The following is a 20,947-nucleotide window of genomic DNA, read 5'->3' as shown; positions in this document are numbered from 1 at the left end:
GGCGAGCCAGTTCAATTCTACACTCCCCCACATGCAGCCAGCTGGGTGACCTTGGGGTTCGCCATGTCACTGGTAAAGCTGTTCTGACTGAGCATTGATATCTGGGCTCCCTCAGCCTCACCCACCTCATAGGGGAGAGGAATGGGAGGAATGGGAGGAATGGGAAGGCGACTAAGCTGCTTTGAGACTCCTTCGGGTAGAGAAAAGTGGCATATAAGAACCAACTGTACTCCTTCCTTCCTTCCTTCCTACCTTCCTTCCTTCCTTGCTCCCATGCTTGCTTGCTTGCTTGCTTGCTTGCTTGATTGCTTCCTTCCTTCCTTCCTTCCTTCCTTCCTTCCTTCCTTCCTTCCTTCCTTCCTTCCTTCCTTCCTTCCTTCCTTCCTTCCTTCCTTCCTTCCCATTTACTTGGACTTGGGACCGGTGTGCTCAGGTGTGCATGGCTGGTTGAGTGCTCTTGTGATGTTCTTTTGAAGACCTTGGCCTCTCTGCCCGATTGTTGTCCCTCCAGTAAAACTTTTGGCCACTGTGCGAGATGGGATGCTGGACTTAATGGATCACTGGTCTGATCCAGCTGGGCTCTTCTTATGTTCATATGAGAAAATATGTCAAGGTTAAAATAGGGTAGATGTGATCAAGTTCAGTTAGATGTTATGACTTTAATTGCAGATGAGAAACTAAGCATGGACTTCATCATAGAACATTGCTACATACATGACTTTATTGTTTCCAGCCATAGGCCATTACAATACGATCAATACCATATCAGTTGATACAAAAACAGTAAAAGAGAGCAATACATGTGGTAGTCCATAGATAATAAAAGACAATAAGAATTCAGGTTTCTAGCTCTCTGGTGGCATAAATTTGGCTCGAATTTTCCTTGCTGCTAATGCAAATAGTGAAACATTATAACTAATTACGGGGTTGGTATCCGATAATAAAAAGACTATTTTGTCCAAATTCGCAGGGAAGTTCTGGCCACCCAAACATCTCTCAATATATTTGGTTCTTGGCTCCAAGTATAGTGGGCAATCCAAAACATAATGATAAAGGTCTTCAACAGCAGGTTCTCCACAAATACATAGGTGAAGGGTAGAACATTGCTAATTTCTCCCTTGATTTAAAAAAATTATTTGGCAATCATAATGGTTCAAGACCGTAAAATGAACCCAGGGTTTCTGGGATTCCAAATTCTAGATTTGATCTCATTGGGGCAAGAACAGTAAAACAATAACACCTGTATGAAACTGCTGAGGTAATCCAGACATTTGTGCTGTATCTCACATTTCTAACTCATCCCAGGAAGGCAGAAGGAAGCCTGAACCTATGCCAGGGAGAATTTCAGTATTTATTTATAATTCGAAATGAAGCTGTTGACAGACTTATCCAGTTCTGTCAAGAAAACAAATTGACTATCGCTAATACCCTCTCTGAACAACCAAAACGCCATTTATACACCTGGACATTTCCAGACGGCATACACCGTAATCAGATCGATTTTATTACAAATGGCAGAGCTCCGTTCTAGTTGTAAAAACATTTCCTGGAGCAGATTGTGGCTCTGATCACGAACTGCTGGTGGTTGAGTTGAAAGTCAGATTATGTAATATCAAGAAAAATGTACCCCCACAGAAATTTGATGTCACCAAGATTCCGACAACATATGCCATAGAACTACCTGGGGAACTGTGTCAAGAATTTCAGTCTAATGTCATAGAAGCTGCTTTAGAACATATACCATACAAAAAGCTGGAAAGAAGATGCAAATGGTTTAACATCTGACACCATCAAAATTGCTGAAAAACGAAGAGCAGCAAAAGCTGCTGGCAAGAGAGACAAATTCAGGAGGCTAAATGCAGACAAGATAAGGAAGTGTATTGGACGCAACAATGCAAGTGACTGGAAGAGGAGTGTGCTAGAGGCCACACTAGAAGCCTCTTTGCTCAGGTGAAACAAGTCCAGAGCACCTTCACTGCTCGTAAAGACAAGAATTGAAAAGACTTGACTGCCCAAGCCAACATCAGGGATTGATGGTGACAATATGCAGAAGAATTATATGCAAACACCAAGGTGCCTCAGTCACCAGCCATCACAGCATTATGCCAAAAAGTCTGGGAAACTGGCACATGGCCAATAGACTGGAAAAGGTCTGTTTTTATTCCATTACTAAAGAAAGGTGATGCTGGTATCTGCTCAAACTATCAAATAATAGCCCTGATTTCCCATGTGAGTAAAATTTTATTGAAGATCATAAAGAACCATCTCAAATCAACCTTTGTTGCTCAGCTACCAGATGTCCAGGCTGGTTTTCAACATGGTCGCAGTATCCGAGACCACATTGCAAATTTGCACTGGATTCTTGAAAAAAAAACATGAATATCAAAAGGCCATCTATGCTTTATTGATAATTCTAAAGCGTTTGACCATGTTGATCACAAGAAGCTATGGGATGCCTTACAGGAATTGGGAGTATCATCCCACTTAACCCATCTCGTCAGTTAATTGTACACCAACCAGGAAGCAGAGGTAATTATGCAGAAGCTTAATCTGGAAGAATCTATGATAGGAGTCAGAATTGGAGGTCCTAACATCAATAATCTCCACTATGCAGATGATACAACACCCCTTGCTGAATCAGAACGTGATCTGAAGACCCTGATAGAGACTAAAAGAAGAAAGTGAAAAGATGGTATTATACCTAAATATCAAAAAGACCAAGATCATGACAACTACTGGCAGTGGCACCAAAGTCACAATTGACAATGAGAACATTGAATGTATTGATGATTTCATCTTTCTAGGCTCTATGATCACTCAAAATGGTGGATGCAGCCGTAAAATCAAACAGCGAATAACGCTGGGGTGGAACGCAATGTTAAGCATGAACCGAATATGGAAAAATAGAAATATCAGCCTTAATACAAAGCACCGGCTAGTCGCCATTGTCTTCCCCATAACAAGCTGTGGATGCAAAAGTTGTACCCTGAAGAAAGAATAAAAGGGGGGAAATAGATGCTTTCGAATTCTGGTGTTGGAAATAAATGCTGTGAATACCATGGACAGCCAAAGTTACCAACAAGATAGTTTTAGAGAGGAGCAAACAAACAATTCAAATTCAAAAGAAATTCCATCTAAACATCCGGAAAAAGTTCCTGACAGTTAGAGCGGTTTCTCAGTGGAACAGGCTTCCTCGGGTGATGGTGGGTTCTCAATCTTTGGAAATTTTTAAACAGAAGCTAGATAGCCATCTGATGGAGGGGCTGATTCTGTGAAGGCAAAGGGGTGGCAGGTTACAGTAGATGAGCGATTGGGATGTGAGTGTCCTGCATAGTGCAGGGGGTTGGACTAGATGATCCAGGATGTCCCTTCCAACTCTATGATTCTGTGATTCTGTGATGTATCTATGATGTGATTCTATGATGTATAAAAAAAGGGAGGAAGGATGACCCAGGAAACTACAGACGGTGAGTCTAACCTCTGTTGTGGGTAAGATGTTGGAGCACAGTAAAGTGCCATTTTGGGGTCTATCAACAGGGGCATCACATCAAAATCACAAGATGTCATGGTCCCATTGTATACGGCACTGGTCAGACCACACCTGGAGTACTGTGTGCAGTTCTGGAGGCCTCACTTCAAGAAGGACGTAGATAACATTGAAAGGGTACAGGGGAGGGCAACGAAGATGATCTGGGGCCAAGGGACCAAGCCCTATGAAGATAGGTTGAGGGACTTGGGAATGTTCAGCCTGGAGAACAGGAGGTTGAGAGGGGACATGAAAGCCCTCTTTAAGTATTTGAAAGGTTGTCACTTGGAGGAGGGCAGGATGTTGTTTCCGTTGGCTGTAGAGGAGAGGACACGCAGTAATGGGTTTAAACTTCAAGTACAACGATATAGGCTAGATATCAGGAAAAAGTTTTTCACAGTCAGAGTAGTTCAGCAGTGGAATAGGCTGCCTAAGGAGGTGGTGAGCTCCCCCTCACTGGCAGTCTTCAAGCAAAGGTTGGATACACACTTTTCTTGGATGCTTTAGGATGCTTTGATCAGATTCTGCGTTGAGCAGTGGGTTGGACTAGATGGCCTGTATGGCCCCTTCCAACTCTATGATTCTATGTCATTAGAAGTCAAGATATTATAGCTAAAGTTCACTTACTTTGGACAGATCATACAATCAAACTCATTAGAAAAATCATTAATGCTCAGCATAATCTGCAGCAAAAGGAAACGTGGTCGCCAGAGGATCCGCTAATTGACCCGATTAAAGCTGATACAGGGATGTCCATGAACCAAGTGAAGGAGGCAGTCATTGGCAGAAACGTATGGCAAAAACTTTCCTATACAATCGCCGACCTTCAGACATGACTGAACGGATACCATTATCACAATCATAAGATTTTGGAGTGGAAGTGGGCTAATAAACTGAAGCCTAACAAGACGGAAGTGTTATTAGTGGCTCAGAGATCTGACTTGGGATTTAAGTTTGGTACTGTTCTTGGAATCAGGCCTGCTGCTTGAATAAGCAGGTGGTAGATACGGCCTTTCTTGGACAAGAAAGATCAGACCACTGTGGTGGATTACCTGGTTATATCCTGATCAGATTATCAAATGACCATATTCTTTTGGTTTTTATGTATTAATTTCATACAACTTGGTCTGAACGACTGTAATCAAATTTGAACTGAATTGATTACTGGTGCGCGTTCTGTGTGTTCGGAATCTTCCACAGTTAGGATAGCGACTGGAGTGGGTTGTAGGGACCATCTCACTCCAGTCTTAGCCTGCACATACTGGCTTTCAATTTGTTCCTAGGCATAATTCAAGGTGCTGATCCTGAATTTCAAAGTTCTCTATCTCCTGAAACCTACCAGACCATTGTGATTATCTTCCAAGGCCTTCAGGTGGGTTGCAACCTGGAAGAGGGCCTTCTCAGTCATGGCATCAAACCTTTGGTATCTTTACCCAGAGTGGTTTCTCTGTTGCCTCCTGTTACTATTTCTGCTAGCTGATGAAGGCTTTTTTGTTTGGCATTCCTTCAGTGGCACTCTTTCTTAACCAATGTGTTTCACTTAATATTTCTGGTAAGGGCCTGGAGGAGGAGTTGGTCTCATGGCCTCATGGCTTAAGTCTCATGGCTTAAGTGCTTAACACTCACTCAGGTTGGCTGTCCTGCCCTTGAGTGTCTCCTCCAACCAGCTTGCCCATCTGTCCAGCAGCCAGCCAGTCACCTTCTGTCCCCCACCTGTGACCACCCTTTCCTCCTTCCATTTCCCTCCGAAGCTCAGAGGCTGTAAATCCCTGTGACTTGAGAGCTGCCCCTGCCAGTGAGTTCCTGCCCTGGAGGCCTCCAGCCTTTCCAGGTCCTGGGGGGAGGGAGAGGCCAATCGCAGAGTTCTCCCATCCCACCCTACCCAATTTAGCGCCCATTGTATTCCTGAATGCAACAGGCTTTGTTTCCAGTGTGTTTATGTTTTTCATGTATTTGAATGGTTTATATGTATTTTGACTCTGTTTTTTAAAATTACACTTTTAAAGTTTGCTTTGTTCTGGACAATATTTTAATAGTTTTATAATGTAATTTTATCATGTATGCTTTAAATTAGTGTACCCAAAACTTTTTCAGGCTGCTGTTCCTTTGACTCCCAGGCCACATCCCTAATGCCCCTCCACCCCACACACCCCTCTACCTCTTCCCTCCTGTTAGGTCTACTCCAAATTTAAAAAAAAAAAACTATATTGCCTACACTTTTTTTGTTGTTGTGCAGTGGCCATATTATAGTACGGAAAAAAATATACAAATTCTTTGTAATATTCATATGCAAAAGCCACTGGGTCCTCATTTGGGAGAAAGACAGACAGGAAAAGAGAGAAGCAAGCCATGGAAAATACCATGGCCAGAGAAGGGTTTTCCAGCCTCCTAGAGATCAAGACTTTTGGGGAGGGGTTGTCAATCCTGTGTTAAGAAACTCCTGGAGATCTGGGATGGAGCCTGGGAAGGACAGTCTGAGGAAAGGAAGGAACTCAGCAAGAACATAATCCCATCCAGCCCACCTTCTGCAGCTGCCATTTTCTTCAGGAAGCTAAGCAGGGTTGGCCCTGGTCAGCACTTGGATGGGAGACCACCAAGGAAGTCCAGTCTGTCACTACTACCCAGAGGCGGGCAAAGGCAAACCAACTTGGAATGTCTCATGTTAGGAAAACACAGCTGCAGCAGAAAGAGTCAAACTGCTGCCCCCAAATTCTTCACTGCCCCTCTGGATCCTTCCACTGATCCTGGGGAGCTGTATCACCCACTTTAGGAACCCCTACTTTAAATTGTTTTAGCTTTTGCAAAGGCAGAAAGACAGGATATAAATTCTGTAATAATAATAATGATGATAAAAGGATGGTCTGATCACCTGTCTTGTCATATCAGTTGTTGGCCAGTTCAGTTTTACTCTTTTATCATCAAAGACATCTGCTGACCATTGTTTACTGTTGTCTTAAACTGGATTAGCACTTCTCTAGTTCACTATTAAGCACCTGAGTCACAAGGGAAACATGCATAACATAACTATGTTTATGTATGCTTCACCTGTTTATAACATAAGCAGACTTGATCATGTGACCTGATTTTTATTAGTACAAGTTGACAGAGGAGTAGGCAGACTTCAGAATTATGCAGAAGTCTTAATTGGTTTCCTTTGCAGTCTGGCTTCCATCCTTCACTTGACACGTACCGTTGTCCTGTTGAAATCTCAAAAAGCTGAATAACGTTCATGCACAGATCTTGATAAACCAGTCACAAACCAACTGACGGAATACCTGGAAGAAGGTTCGGTCCTAGACCCATCCCAGTCAGGTTTCTGGCCTGGCCATGGGGTAGAGACAGCACTAGTCGCCCTGACGGAAGACCTCCGTCGCCAGTTGGAACGAGGCTAGGTCGGCACTGCTGATACCATGGCCAGAGAAGGATCTTTCAGCAGCGTTCGACACAGTCGATCATGAGCTTCTAGCTCGCCGCCTCATCGATGCCGGAATACGAGGGATGATCAATGGCTGATCTCTTTCCTGCAGGATCGTGGACAGAGGGTTGCAATAAGAGAGAAAACATCAGACCGCCGGCAACTTACTTGTGGAGTCCTACAAGGAGCGGTCCTCTCTCTTATCCTATTCAACATCTTCATGTACCCTCTCGCACAACTGGTATGGAAGTTTGGGCTAGGTTGCCATCAATATGCAGATGACACCCAGTTTTTCCTCCTGATAAATGGCCGTCCTGACTCTCCCCCAGAAGCATTAGCCAGCTGCCTGGAAGCAGTGATGAGATGGCTCAAGCAGAGTCTTCTGAAGCTCAATCCTTCAAAGATGGAGGTCCTGTGGCTGGGTAGGAAGGGCCCATGTGAGGAAGCGTGTCTGCCTACCCTGGATGGTGTGCAGCTCTCTACAGCTCACTCCGCCAGGAATCTAGGTGTGATTCTGGACACTTCCCTCACAATGGAAGCCCAGATCACCAAGGTAGTGCGGCTGGCATTCTACCATCTCCGCTAAGCTACTAACGCCCTACCTGGCCCCGGAACACCAAGCCACAGTGATCGATGCAACGGTCACCTCTGGACTGGAGTTTTGTAACTCGCTCTATGCAGGCCTGCCCTTAGTCTTGACCCAGAAACTACAGCTGGTTCAAAATGCAGTAGCCAGTATCCTCACTGCAACACTGTGGAGGTCCCATATCCGGCCCTTTCTCCATTAACTGCAATGGTTGCCAGTTGAATTCCGGATCAGGGAAGTGACCATGTCCTCATTAGGAGAAATCATAGAATCATAGAATTGGAAGGGGTCATACAGGCCATCAAGTCCAACCCCCTGCTCTATGTAGGATCAGCCCTAAGCATCCTAAAGCATCCAAGAAAAGTGTGTATCGAACCTTTGCTTGAAGACTGCCAGTGAGGGGAAGCTCACCCCCCAGGAATTCTATGAGGACATGGGAAGTGACCATGTCCACATAGAATTCCATTTGAGATGGGGAGGCAAGGAAGCTGGTAGCCAGACGCGGATGTTGGATTTTTGTGGGGCAAACTTTAATAAACTCAGAGACATGATGAGTGTCATACCATGGACGAAAATGCTGGAAGGGAAGGGAACATGTGAAGGGTGGGCACTACTCAAACAAGAGCTATTGCAAGCTCAATCAATTACTATTCCAGAAATATGAAAATTCCAGAAATACTATTCCAGAAATACTATTCCAGAAATACTATTCCAGAAATACTGCAGGAGCTCTAAGAAGCCTATTTGGAGGAACAGAGAACTTCAAGAGGAACTAAGAAAGAAAAGGGAAATGTTCAGGAAATGGAGGGAAGGACAGAGCTCTAAAGAAGAGTACCTACAGGTTACTAGGCACTGTAGATCAATCATCAGAAAGGCCAAAGCTGAGAGTGAGCTAAGATTGGACAGGGAAGCCCACTGTAACAAGAAAAGATTTTTCAGTTATGTGAGGAGCAAACATAAAGTAAAGGAGGCAATAAGCCCACTGTTGGGTGCAGAAGGACAAACTCTAAAGGAGGATTCAAAGAAAGCAGAAAGGCTCAGCGCCTATTTTACATCTGTTTAGGTACATCTAGAGATGGCAGTAGCCAAAGGATAGTGTCTGGGTGGCAGGTTGACATGGACAGAGAGATTGTCGAGAGGCATTTAGCTGCACTGGAAGAGTTCAAATCCCCTGGGCCGGATGAAATGCACCCGAGAGTGCTCAAAGAACTTTCCGGAGAACTTGCACAACCCTTGTCCATCATCTTTGGGATCTCTTTAAGGACTGGAGATGTCCCGGAGGACTGGAAGAGAGCAAACGTTATTCCGATCTTCAGAAAAGGGAGGAAGGATGACCCGGGAAACTACAGACCAGTAAGTCTGACCTCTGTTGTCGGTAAGATAATGGAACAGATATTAAAGGGAGCGATCTGCAAACATCTGGGGGACAATTTGGTGATCCAAGGAAGTCAGCATGGATTTGTCTCCAACAGGTCATGCCAAACCAACCTGGTTTCCTTTTTTGACCAAGTAACAGGTTTGCTGGATCGGGGAAATTCGGTTGATGTCATTTACTTGGATTTTAGTAAAGCTTTTGACAAGGTTCCCCATGATGTTCTGATGGATAAGGTGAAGGACTGCAATGTGGATTTTCAGATAGTTAGGTAGATAGGGAATTGGTTAGAGAACCGCACTCAAAGAGTTGTTGTCGATGGTGTTTCATCAGACTGGAGAGAGGTGAGTAGCGGGGTACCTCAGGGCTCGGTGCTCGGCCCGGTACTTTTTAACATATTTATTAATGACTAGTAAGCAAGCCCGCTGCAGGGAAATGCAGCGGGCGCTAGGACTCACCGGCGGCGGGCTGGTCGGCGTCGTTGTCGGTGGCGGCAGCAGGCTTTTTTAGGCAGCAGGCAGGCAGGCTCTCTCGGGCGGCGGTCTGGGAACCCACGCAGGGAACCCAGGCAGGGAACCCACGGCAGCCGTGCTTCGCACGACTGCTGGGGGCTCCCTCGGGCGGCGGGCTGATGCGGCACAGCGCGGCTCGCAGTTGCTCAGGCTGGGATTCAGAGGGACCAATCGGCAGGCGCTTTGCGCCTGCCGATTGGTCCCTACGATTGTCTGTCATGAGGGAAGGGTCCAACCCGGACCCTTCCTCATCACGGACAAAGCCCACCTCAAGGGGGCTTAACGAATTATTTAGTCCGTGGCGCCCGTGGCGCCACGGGCTGTTTAAAGATCTAGATGAGGGGGTGGAGGGACTACTCATCAAGTTTGCAGATGACACAAATTGGGAGGACTGGCAAATACTCCGGAAGATAGAGACAGAGTTCAACGAGATCTGAACACAATGGAAAAATGGGCAAATGAGAACAAGATGCAATTTAATAAAGATAAGTGTAAAGTTCTGCATCTGGGTCAGAAAAATGAAAAGCATGCCTACTGGATGGGGGATACGCTTCTAGGTAGCACTGTGTGTGAACGAGACCTTGGGGTACTTGTGGATTGTAAACTAAACATGAGCAGGCAGTGTGATGCAGCGGTAAAAAAGGCAAATGCCATTTTGGGCTGTATCAACAGAGGCATCACATCAAAATCACAAGATGTCATAGTCCCATTGTATACGGCATTGGTCAGACCACACCTGGAGTACTGTGTGCAGTTCTGGAGGCCTCACTTCAAGAAGGACGTAGATAAAATTGAAAGGGTACAGAGGAGAGCGACGAAGATGATTTGGGGCCAAGGGACCAAGCCCTATGAAGATAGGTTGAGGGACTTGGGAATGTTCAGCCTGGAGAAAAGGAGGTTGAGAGGGGACATGATAGCCCTCTTTAAGTATTTGAAAGGTTGTCACTTGGAGGAGGGCAGGATGCTGTTTCTGCTGGCTGCAGAGGAGAGGACACGCAGTAATGGGTTTAAACTTCAAGTACAACGATATAGGCTAGATATCGGAAAAAGTTTTTCACAGTCAGAGTAGTTCAGCAGTGGAATAGGCTGCCTAAGGAGGTGGTGAGCTCCCCCTCACTGGCAGTCTTCAAGCAAAGGTTGGATACACATTTTTCTTGGATGCTTTGGCCCCTTCCGACTCTATGATTCTATCAGACTAAAGGTTCTGGTAATTACCTTCAAGGCTATATGCGGTCAGGGCCCAGTGTACCTGAGGGATCACCTCCCTGCCTGTGCCCCCAAAAGAGCTCTGTGCTCCACCGCTACCAACCAGCTAAGGGTCCCTGGCCCTAAAGAAGTCCGCCTGGTCTCAACTAGGGCCAGAGCATTCTCTGTTCTGGATGGAGCTCCCGGAGGAGATCCTGGCCCCGACGGAGCTTTAACAGTTCCGCAGGTCCTGCAAGGAGGAGCTCTTCTGCCAGGCATTTGGTTGAGACCAGACATAATCAACAGGGACTGAAGGGCTCCTGCTCCCCCCACCCCCTGCCCCTCCCCTCAGAATTCCACCAATATGCTCTGGACCTGTTTGCATGTTGCACTGTTGTATTGTTTATACTGTTATATTGTTATATAGTTACAACTGTTAGTTATTATTATTATAAGGTTATTTGCATGTTTATAGACTGTTTTATGTATTGTTCTTTGTTCTTATGTAAACTGCCCTGAGCCTCCGGGAAGCGCTGTATAAAGGTAAAGGTATCCCCTGTGCAAGCACTGAGTCATGTCTGACCCTTGGGGTGACGCCCTCCAGCGTTTTCATGGCAGACTCAATACGGGGTGGTTTGCCAGTGCCTTCCCCAGTCATTACAGTCAGCTGTATATATAAAATAAATAAATAAATAAATAAATAAATAAATAAATAAATAAAATGAATGGTTACCTAACAGGCTCAAAGTTTTATGCTACAAGTTTAGAAATGTCTTCAGTTTCAGTCAGCCCAGTCTCCTAAATTTTGGTGGGGGCCACTAGGCTAAGCATTGTAACTTTTTGCTAGTTGACACGATAAACTGAGACCAAGCAAGAGATGAGTTGTCATGTTGCTTTCCTTTCTTAAGCAGCAGTTTAAAGTAATTGTTTGTGTGCATAGTTTAAAGAAATACCTTCTGTTCCTGTGCGTGCCTCTAACCTTAGGAGTGAGAAAGTTACTGTTGAATTTTATTTGCTTTTACTCCTGTAATGACAGTTGAGCACATTTGTACTGTAAGGGCAGTTGAGCACATTGCCCAAAAACAATAGAAGGGAATAAATTAAGCCATATTAATATACCGTTATATCACCCTAGCAATCTTTACTCGAAAGCAAACAAAGCACACAAGGGGGGTTGTGTCTCAGTAACTATCTGCTTGGCGAACAAAAGGCCCCAGGTTCAGTACTAGTTAGAAGGACCAGGCAATAGGTGATGGAAAAGACCTCTGCCTGAGACCCAGAAGAGCTTCTGCCAGTCTGTTTAGACCCACCTTTCAGAACTTCTTTCCCATTGAGAAACCAGAGTTCAAAAGCCTCAATTCCTTGACGCTCGGCCTTCCTTATGGTAAAATTTTCACAGCCATACATTGCAGCTGGGAAAACCATAGCCTTTAGACACACTTTTGTTGGCAGGGTGATGTCTCTGCTTTTTAGGATGCTGTCTAGATTTGCCATAGCTTTCCTCCCCACGAGCAAGCGACTTTTAATTTCTTTGATGCAGTCCTCATCTGCAGTGATCTTGGAGCCCAGGAAAATAAAATCTGTCACTATCTCCATTTCTTCCCCATCTATTTGCCAGGAATTGAGAGGGCCGGATGCCATGATCTTTGTTTTCTTGATGTTGAGTTTCAAGGCAACTTTTGCACTCTCCTCCTTCGCCCGCATCAACAAGCTCTTTAGTTCCTCTTCCGTTTTCTGTCGTTAGAGAGGTATCATTTGCATTGTACACAGCACTGGTCAGACCACACCTGGAGTACTGTGTGCAGTTCTGGAGGCCTCACTTCAAGAAGGACGTAGATAAAATTGAAACGGTACAGAGGAGAGCGACAAAGATGATCTGGGGCCAAGGGACCAAGCCCTGTGAAGATAGGTTGAGGGACTTGGGAATGTTCAGGCTGGAGAAAAGGAGGTTGAGAGGGGACATGATAGCCCTCTTTAAGTATTTTAAAGGTTGTCACTTGGAGGAGGGCAGGATGCTGTTTCCGTTGGCTGCAGAGGAGAGGACATGCAGTAATGGGTTTAAACTACAAGTACAACGATATAGGCTAGATATCAGGAAAAAATTCTTCACAGTCAGAGTAGTTCAGCAATGGAATAGGCTGCTTAAGGAGGTGGTGAGCTCCCCCTCACTGGCAGTCTTCAAGCAAAGGTTGGATACACACTTTTCTTGGATGCTTAGGGCTGATCCTGCGTTGAGCAGGGGGTTGGTCTAGATGGCCTGTATGGCCATTCCAACTCTATGATTCTATGCATATCTCAGGTTGTTGATATTTTCCCCTGCAATCTTAATTCCAATTTGTGAGGGCCGGATGCCATGATCTTTGTTTTCTGGATGTTGAGTTTCAAGGCAACTTTTGCACACTCCTCCTTCGCCCGCATCAACATGCTCTTTAGTTCCTCTTCACTTTCTGCCATTAGATTGGTATCATCTTCGTATCTGAGGTTGTTGATATTTCTCCCTGCAATCTTTATCCCAATTTGTGACTCCTCTAACCCCGCCTTTCTCATGATGTGCTCTGCATACAAGTTAAATAGGCAAGTCGACAGTATATAGCCTGGCCGAACTCCTTTCTCGATTTTTAACCAGTCAGTGATTCCATGCTCGGTTCTCACTGTTGCTTCTTGACCTGCATATAGGTTTCTCAAGAGACAAGTAAGATGCTCTGGTATTCCCATCTCTTTACGAACTTGCCACAATTTGTTGTGCTCCAGACAATCAAAAGCTTTAGCATAGTCAATGAAGCAGAAGAGATGTTCTTCTGGAACTCCATAGCTTTTACCATGATCCAGCATATGTTGGCAATTTGATCTCTAGTTCCTCTGCCTCTTTGAAATCCTGCCTGTACTTCTGGAATTTCTCGGTCCACATATAGCTGGAGCCTAGCTTGTAGGATTTTGAGCATAACTTTGCTAGCATGAGATATGAGTGCAATGGTGCGGTAGTTTGAACATTCTTTGGCATTGCCCTTCTTTCGGATTGGAATGTAAACTGACCTTTTCCAATCCTGTGGCCACTTTTGAGTTTCCCAAATTTGCTGGCATATCGAATGTAGCACTTTTACTCTTATCATCTTTTAAGATTATGAATAGTTCAACTGGAATGCTGTCACCTCCGCTAGCTTTATTATTGCTCAGACGTCCTAAGGCCCATTTAACTTCACATTCCAGGATGTCTGGCTCCAGGTCAGTGACTACCCCCTTGTGGTTATCAGGGATGTTAAGCTCGCTCTTGTATAATTCTTCTGTATAATTTTGCCACCTTTTAAAAATCTCTTCTACTTCTGTTAGGTCCCTACCATTTTGGTCCTTTATTAAGGTGACCAGATTTCAAGATTGGCCAACAGGGACACCATTGACCGATGGTGTTGCTAACCTCCAGAACTGGCCTGGAGGTCTGGAATCACCTCTGGCCTTGCACATCTTGGGTACACCAGGGGTTGCCAACCTCCAGGAGACCAGGGGCAATTCTTGATTAAAAATTTCGTCTAAGTTGCGACTTGGGAATTCCATGCAAGGGCAAAGTATGTCAAGATGGTGGTTCTGTCCAAGGAATACGGTTGTGTGGTCTTGACTGGTGCCGCCTGTTTTATTTTGGTAACGCATCTCGCAATAAATGCTGGGAGAGCACGCAAGAAGTATAATGTGGAGTACCCAATCATGTACAGCACAGACCCTGAAAGCGGGCACATCTTCAGCTGCATCCAGAGGGCGCATCAAAACACGCTGGAAGTGTATCCCTCCATCCTGTTCTTCCTTGCCACAGGTGGCGCCTACTACCCACATGTCGCTTCAGGGCTCGGTGTAGCGTGGATCATTGGAAGACTGCTCTTCGCCTATGGCTATTACACAGGAGATCCCAAAATGTGGAACAGAGGAGCCCTTGGCTATTTTGCCCTCTTGGGCTTGGCAGGGACTTCCCTGTATTCGGCTCTCCGACACCTTGACTGCATCAACTGTCTAGCTTCCTAAGACGTTTCTTGGGCTTGAAGTCCTTCGAGAATGAATTTCACTAATGAAATTTAGACTGTTGATTAAGTCTGTGTAGATGCTTTTAGTTCTCTGCTTCGATTTTCTAACAGCCTAGCTCTTTGTGTCAGGTCCAGAGACCTCTCCTCCTCTGAATCTTCTATCTCTATCTCTGCCTCAATTTCTTTTTCCTTTTTACCCTTCTCCTTAATTAATTATGGGTAGGACAAGTTGGATAGGGGCATTTGGAATTTGTTAGGTAAGTATTTAAATTAATGAGGGTGTAATTGGGTAGGTATTTGAATTAATTAGGGATCATATCAGAACAGGTAAGGGAACAATCAGTTAGTGGTAAATGAACTAATTAGGGAATGTTGTGGGTTGATAAGGGTTTGTGGGTGCTGTTGTGGGTTGGTAACGATTTTTTTGTGTGGATTGTTATGGCTCCTGTCCAAATCTTTATCCTCCTCCCTCTGTTTATTTATTTTTCCCACCCCTCCTTTTCTGTCTGTGCATACAATCAATGAATTCCTGCCTGATTTCCTTCCTGATTTTCCTGCCCTCTTCAGTTATTGTCCTCATCCAAGTCTTTATCCTCCTCTCTCCTTTATTATGTTTTCCTTTTTTCCCCTCAGTGGATATAATCCCTTCTTTTTTCTAGTTATATTCTCTCCTATTATTTTTCCTGTGCACCAATGATTCTCTTATAATTACCCTCCCTCTCGGGTTGTTATTCCCATTCAAGTCTTCATCCTCCTCCCTCTATACTTTTTTTGTGTGGATTGTTATGGCTCCTGTCCAAATCTTTATCCTCCTCCCTCTGTTTATTTATTTTTCCCACCCCTACTTTTTTGTCTGTGCATACAATCAATAGATACCTGCCTGATTCCTCCCCACATGCTTTAATTATTATTCCCACCCAAATCTTAGCCCTCCCCCTCCCTGGTTGTATTCCCTTCTTTTTTCTGTGTAACCAATGGTTCTTGTCTGATTCCCCTCCCTCCCAGATTTGTTGTTCCTGCTCAAATCTTTATCCACCCCCCTTCCTTTTATGATTCCTCCCCCCCCCCATGTCCACAATCAATAAATTCCCGCCTGATTTTCTTCTCGCTTGAAATTTATGGTAGAATTTCCCTTCCTGCTCCAATGTGCCAGATATCTCTCTCCTCACTGCCTCAAAATTGAGTGCTCCTTTTCTGGCGCTGGCGGTGGCTGCTGCTGCTCATCGGCCATGGCTGCCGAGGCAAGCGGCAAGAGCAGAGCGCGTCTGGGGTGGGCAGGCAGCGAGGGCAGGTGCAGGGAGAGAAGGAAGGAAGGAAGGAAAGAAGGAAGGAAGGAAGGAAAAGAGGGAGAAAGAAAGACAGAGGGAAGGAAGGGCATTGGAGAATGGAGCGTAAGAAAAGTGGAGCCATCAAAAAGAGTGAAATGGAAGGGAAGAAAGAGAAAGTGGGGAGTGAACATGAAAACAGGCCCATGGTTGAATGAAAGAGAAAGTTTAAAGTACCAGAGAAGGAAGGGGGAGAATTCAAATACACCTTCCCCCCCCCCCAACCGAGCAGGGTAAAAATATAACCAGATGGAAGAAGCGGGCCAAAGGCCGAGGTCGGGACAGACAGCATGGGAAGCGGTGTAGGTGAAGGTGACGATAGTGGTGGAGACAGAACGGGTGGCAGTGGGGAGGGAAAGATGAGACAGAAGGAGACTGGAGAGATTAAGGGGGCGAAAGAAATTGAGTCTGAGCGGAGAAATGGAATGGCGGCAGGGACAGAGGGGAACAGGAAGAGGAGAGCCAAGTGGTTAGAAAGAAGGAACGTGAATAAGTGTTTGTTTGGGGCTTGCCGCTTCGTGCGCCTGCTGGCCACGGGGGCTTATCGCCCCGCCGAGCAGGAGCAACAGCACCAGCAGCACAGGCAGAGGCCCACCAACGCCCCGTGCACAGGCAGGCTTGAAGAGCTGTGGGCAGGCACTGCCACTTCCCACTCCTCTGCCCGGCTGCACTCCAGTTGGTTCGCTGGCTGGGCCAGCCGGGGAACCCCGTGGTACACAACGCATGCTCCGGGCACTGGGGAAGGCGGCGTGGGGCAACACTGCTGCTGCTGTGGCCCCAGGGCGAGCCCTGCCTCCCGATGCACTGCTGCTTCCCGGAGAGGCTCCATGGGGTGGCAGCTAGGCCAGCACCGCGGCGCCTCCACCTCCCTCAGGCCTAGTCGCTGCCCACGGGTAGGGCTGGCTGCCTCGCCTCCGCCCTGCTTGACGGGGCCAGCTCCTCTGGGGCGTCGCACCTGGCCAGGCAGGCAGAGCGAAGCAGGGAGTGGGGCGGAACTGCTGCACATGTCCGTTTGCACCCGCCAGCGGCCGCACCTCCCTTTCCCCCACCCTGCAGCGCAGCGCTCGCCGGGCCATGAGCATATCCACCACCGAAGTGGCCGATTCACTTGAGGCCCAGCAAGCTTCTCGCTGTGGGGGGGGGGAGAGGGAGATGCGGCCGCCGGTGGCCCAGTGCCGAGGCTTTCGGCTGCAGCCTGGGGGGTTGACGACCCCCGTTGTATTGTATAAATCAACAGCCTTTATCAGCAATAAATGTATTACTGAGCAAAGCTGTGTTCTAGCACCTGTTGAAGAAAACCTGATTTGTCCTTGGAATTCTGTTTTTCACCGTGAGCCCTCTCTTTCTTCCTGGTGCTGTAGTCCAAAATACTAGCTGTAGTTCAATTCCATTGGTAAGGGCAGTATGTCACACTGCCAGAACCAAACAAATGCAGAGAATTTCCAAGTACATCTAGATTAGACTTCCACAGTGCACCATACTTGGGAGTGCCCTTGAAGAGTGTTCTGTTGGCACAAAATACTGGTGCCAGAATTTTTTACTAGAGTGGGTTGTAAGGAGGGACCCTATCATGCCAGTCTTGTTTCCTCTACACTACTTCCATATCACTGTATACAATTGCTTTGAAAACTTTCTGAGGGCCTACTTCAAGTGCTCCTACAGTCCAGTCGAAGGATGGTAACCAAAGAAAAAGCCGCCTCAGTCGTGGCCCCCAAACTTTGGAACCCACAACTGGATGAAGCCTTGCCATCTTCCACCAGAAGCAGAAGACTTTTTTGTTTTGCTTGCTGTTCCTTCATTTATTCTTATTGGCCCTGAGCGAGCCCTGATATCACTGCTTGGTTTAAACAGCCTTATCAACGCTGTGGTAAGCCCAAGGTCACCCAGCTGGCTGCATGTGGGGGAGTGCAGAATCCAACCCAGCTCGCCAGATTAGACGTCTACACTCCTAACCACTATACCACAAAGGGGGAGCACATAAGTGGGACCCAGGCTGCATGTAGCCTTGAAGTTCAAACTTGATCCAGAAGCAGACTGGTAACCAATGCAGCTGCCGCAGCACCGGCTGGATATGGGCCCTCCAAGATGTTCTAGTGAGGACCCTTGCAGCTGCATTTTGCACCAACTGTAATTTCCAGGTCAAAGACAAAGGTAGGCCCGCATTGAGCGAGTTACAGAAGTCTAATCTGGAAGTGACCATTGCATGGATCACAGTGGCCAAGTGTTCCGAAGGCAGGTAGGGCACTAGTAGTGCTTGGCGAAGGTGGGAAAAGGGCCTTTTTTCGTGATCTGAGCCTCCATTGAAAGGGAGGCATCAAAAATCACTCCCAAATTCCGTGTGACCGGTGCAGATGTCAGTTGCACCCCATCCAGGTATTGGAGGCACGCTTCCTGATCCTGCCCCCTTCTACCCAGCCACAAGACCTCCGTCTTGGAGAGGTTCAATTTCAGACAGCTCTGCCTGAGCCATCCAGCCACTGCTTCCCAACAACTGGCAAATGTATCGGGGGGGTGGAGGGGAATCTGGGCAGCCATCCATCGGGAGGTAAAGCTGGTTGTCATCCACATATGGGTGACAACCCAGCCCAAAGCCCCAAATCAGCTGGCCTAGAGGGCGCAAATAAATGTTGAAAGGTTTAGAGAAGTGTATCTCCCCCTGAGGTGCTCCACAAGGGAGCACAAAGGAGTCAGATAACTCCTCCCCCACTGCCACCCTCTGAGTTCAGTTCCAGTAAAAGGAGACCAGCTATTTCAGCAGTCTCCCTAATTCTGGTCCCAGCAAGGCAATGGGCCAACAACTCATGGTCAACCACATCAAATGCAGCTGACAGATCTAAATGTACGAGGATGGCTGACCCGCCCCAGTCTAGCTGGCAATATCATCCGTCATAGTGATCAGTGCAGTCTCCATCCCATGGCTAGGCCGGAAGCCAGACTAGGAGCTGATTCACTGTGGCCCACTCAACAACCTTTAGTTGGTGGAGTCCCGCAGGTCCAGCAATGTTTTTTTCAGAAGAGGGCGTACCACTGCTTCCTTGAGCCCCTCAGAGAATTCATCTAACATCAGGGAGAGTTTAACAATCTCCCTTGAGGGGCTTCCTATTGGTTGGTCGCCTGTAGTGCTAAATAATTACATATAATGCATCTGCATTTTAATCTGTGTTGACTGCTCATTGTTAATAAGTTAACAAGGTGATCATAGATTATTTTGTTTACTTACTGTCCTTTAAGTTTGAATCCACTAGTGTGCACAATAACAGTAGGGTTGCGATATTATTAGCTTTCTATAAATTCTAATGATTTCCCCTTTTTTACCACATGAGATCTCTGAGTCTACTTCAGTCTGAATCATAGAATCATAGTTAGAAGGGGCCACATAGGCCATCTAGTCCAACTCCCAGCTCAACAAAGGATCAGCCCAGAGCATCCTAAAGCATCCAAGAGAAGTGTGTATCTAACCTTTGTTTGAAGACTGTCAGTGATGGGGAGCTCACCACCTCCTTAGGCAGTCTATTCCACTGCTGAACTACTCTGTGAACATTTTTTTCCTGATATCTAGCCTATATCGTTGTACTTGTAGTTTAAACCCATTACTGCGCGTCCTCTCCTCTGGAGCCAATGGAAACAGCATCCTGCCCTCCTCAAAGTGACAACCTTTCAAATACTTAAAGAGGGCTATCATGTCCCATCTCAACCTCCTTTTCTCCAGGCTGAACATTCCCAAGTCCCTCAACCTATCTTCATAGGGCTTGGTCCCTTGGCCCCAGATCATCTTCGTCGCTCTCCTCTGTACCCTTTCAATTTTATCTATGTCCTTCTTGAAGTGAAGCCTCCAGAACTGCACACAGTACTCCAGGTGTGGTCTGACCAGTGCCGTATACAATGGGACTATGACATCTTGTGATTTTGATGTGATGCCCCTGTTGATACAGCCCAAAATGGCATTTGCCTTTTTTACCGGTGCATCACACTGCCTGCTCATGTTTAGCTTAGAATCCACAAGTACCCCAAGGTCTCGTTCACACACAGTGTTAGCTAGAAGTGTATCCCCCATTCAGTAGGCATGATTTCATTTTTCTGACCCAGATGTAGAACTTTATACTTATCTTTATTAAATTGCATCTGGTTCTCATTTGCCCATTTTTCCATTGTGTTCAGATCTCGTTGAACTCTGTCTCTATCTTCTGGAGTATTTGCCAGCCCTCCCAATTTGGTGTCATCTGCAAACTTAATAAATAGTCCCTCCACCCCCTCATCTAGTATAGATCATTAATAAATATGTTAAAAAGTATTGGACTGAGCCCAGAGGTACCCCGCTACTCACCTCCCTCCAGTCTGATGAAACACCATTGACAACAACTCTTTGAGTGCGGTTCTCTACCCAATACCCCTATCCACCTTATCTGACAATCCAGATTGCAGTCCTTCAATTTATCCATCAGAACATCATGAGGAACCTTATCAAAAGCTTTAGTAAAATCCAAGTAAACGACATCAACCGAATTTCCACGATCCAGCAAACCTGTTACTTGGTCAAAAAATGAAATGGTCAAAGAAGGAAACCAGGTTGGTCTGACAGGACCTGTTGGAGACAAATTCATGCTGACTTCCTTGGATCACCAAATTGTCCTCCAGATGTTTGCAGATCACTCCCTTTAATATCTGTTCCATTATCTTCCCCACAACAGAGGTCAGACTCACTGGTCTGTAGTTTCCCTGGTCATCCTTCCTCCCTTTTTTGAAGATCGGAATAACGTTTGCTCTCTTCCAGTCCTCCGGGACATCTCCAGTCCTTAAAGAGGTCCCAAAGATGATGGATGGGTTCTGCAAGTTCTCCGGAAAGTTCTTTAAGCACTCTCGGGTGCATTTCATCCAGCCCAGGGGATTTGAACTCATCCAGTGCAGCTAAATGCCTGTCGACAACCTCTCTGTCCATGTCAACCTGCCACCCAGACATTATCCCTTTGACTCTTGCCTGTTGGTCAGTATTAAGTCCAGTATGGCTGAACCTCTTGTGGG

General features: G+C 46.3%; 1 protein-coding gene and 1 pseudogene across 9 annotated transcripts in view; both read left to right on the top strand.

Moving 5' to 3' along the window:
• Positions 1-20,947, top strand: part of BICRA (BRD4 interacting chromatin remodeling complex associated protein) — a 151,146-nt gene that overhangs the window by 25,551 nt on the left and 104,648 nt on the right. The window lies entirely within an intron of this gene.
• Positions 12,734-19,504, top strand: LOC143837065 (glutathione S-transferase 3, mitochondrial pseudogene; annotated as a pseudogene).

The sequence above is a fragment of the Paroedura picta genome, chromosome 5, assembly GCF_049243985.1.
Source record: "Paroedura picta isolate Pp20150507F chromosome 5, Ppicta_v3.0, whole genome shotgun sequence".
NCBI classification, from domain to species: Eukaryota; Metazoa; Chordata; class Lepidosauria; order Squamata; family Gekkonidae; genus Paroedura; species Paroedura picta.
Note: the sequence above shows the minus strand (reverse complement) of the source record. Positions and strands in the feature narration are given on the sequence as shown.